The 1739-nt window shown below is 49.1% G+C and overlaps 1 protein-coding gene across 5 annotated transcripts in view; it reads left to right on the top strand.

Annotated features, from left to right (window-relative positions):
- The window catches only part of LOC112119562 (protein MTSS 2), an 86088-nt gene that overhangs the window by 70224 nt on the left and 14125 nt on the right, over nucleotides 1-1739 (top strand). The window lies entirely within an intron of this gene.

Here is a 1739-nt window from a genome sequence, read left to right as displayed (position 1 = left end):
GTGTGTGTGTGTGTGTGTGTGTGTGTGTGTGTACACAGGGAAGGAGGGTGTGTGTGTACATACACACAGGAAAGGAGGATGTGTGTGTTTGTGTGTGTGTGTGCGTACACAGGGAAGGAGGGGTTTGTGTGTATATGTACGTACAGGGAAGGAGTGTGTGTGTGTGTGTGTACGTACACATAGGAAAGGAGGGGGTGTGTGTTTGTGAGTGTACACCGGGAAGGAGGGGTTTGTGTGTATATGTACATACAGGGAAGGAGTGTGTGTGTATGTACGTACATATGTACGTACAGGAAAGTGTGGGCCCCTTACTGAATGAGGGAGGCAACCTAGTGACAGAGGATGTGGAAAAAGCTAATGTACTCAATGCTTTTTTTGCCTCCGTCTTCACGAACAAGGTCAGCTCCCAGACTACTGCACTGGGCAGCACAGCATGGGGAGGAGGTGATCAGCCCTCTGTGGAGAAAGAAGTGGTTCGGGACTATTTAGAAAAGCTGGACAAGCACCAGTCCATGGGGCCGGATGCGCTGCATCCGAGGGTGCTAAAGGAGTTGGCGGATGTGATTGCAGAGCTATTGGCCATTATCTTTGAAAACTCCTGGCGATTGGGGGAGGTCCAGGATGACTGGGAAAAGGCTAATGTAGTGCCTATCTTCAAAAAAGGGAAGGAGGAGGATCCGGGGAACTACAGGCCAGTCAGCCTCACCTCAGTCCCTGGAAAAATCATGGAGCAGGTCCTCAAGGAATCAATTCTGAAGCACTTAGAGGAGAGGAAAATGATCAGGAGCAGACAGCATGGATTCACCAAGGGCAAGTCATGCCTGACTAACCTAATTGCCTTCTATGACGAGATAACTGGCTCTGTGGATGAGGGGAAAGCAGTGGACGTGTTATTCCTTGACTTTAGCAAAGGTTTTGATACAGTCTCCCACAGTATTCTTGCCAGCAAGTTAAAGAGGTATGGGCTGGATGAATGGACTATAAGGTGGATAGAAAGCTGGCTAGATCGTCGGGCTCAATGGGTAGTGATCAATGGCTCCATGTCTAGTTGGCAGCCGATATCAAGCGGAGTGCCCCAAGGGTCGGTCCTGGGGCCAGTTTTGTTCAATATCTTCATTAATGATCTGGAGGATGGCGTGGACTGCACCCTCAGCAAGTTTGCAGATGACACTAAATTGGGAGGAGTGGTAGATACGCTGGAGGGTAGGGATAGGATACAGAGGGACCTAGACAAATTAGAGGATTGGGCCAAAAGAAATCTGATGAGGTTCAACAAGGACAAGTGCAGACTCTTGCACTTAGGATGGAAGAATCCCATGCACTGCTACAGACTAGGGACCGAATGGCTAGGCAGCAGCTCTGCAGAAAAGGACCTAGGGGTTACAGTGGACAAGAAGCTGGATATGCTGTTCTTCTTTCAGTGTGCCCTTGTTGCCAAGAAGGCTAATGGCATTTTGGGCTGTATAAGTAGGGGCATTGCCAGCAGATCGAGGGATGTGATCATTCCCCTCTATTCAGCACTAGTGAGGCCTCATCTGGAGTACTGTGTCCAGTTTTGGGCCCCACACTACAAGAAGGATGTGGAAAAATTGGAAAGAGTCCAGCGGAGGGCAACAAAAACAATTAGGGGGCTGGAGCACATGACTTATGAGGAGAGGCAGAGAGAACTGGGATTGTTTAGTCTCCAGAAGAGAAGAATATGAGGTTTTTTTGATAGCTGCTTTCAACTACCTGAGGGG

Source organism: Terrapene carolina, unplaced genomic scaffold (genome assembly GCF_002925995.2).
Source record: "Terrapene carolina triunguis isolate 2854851 unplaced genomic scaffold, T_m_triunguis-2.0 Scaffold165, whole genome shotgun sequence".
NCBI classification, from domain to species: Eukaryota; Metazoa; Chordata; order Testudines; family Emydidae; genus Terrapene; species Terrapene triunguis.
Note: the sequence above shows the minus strand (reverse complement) of the source record. Positions and strands in the feature narration are given on the sequence as shown.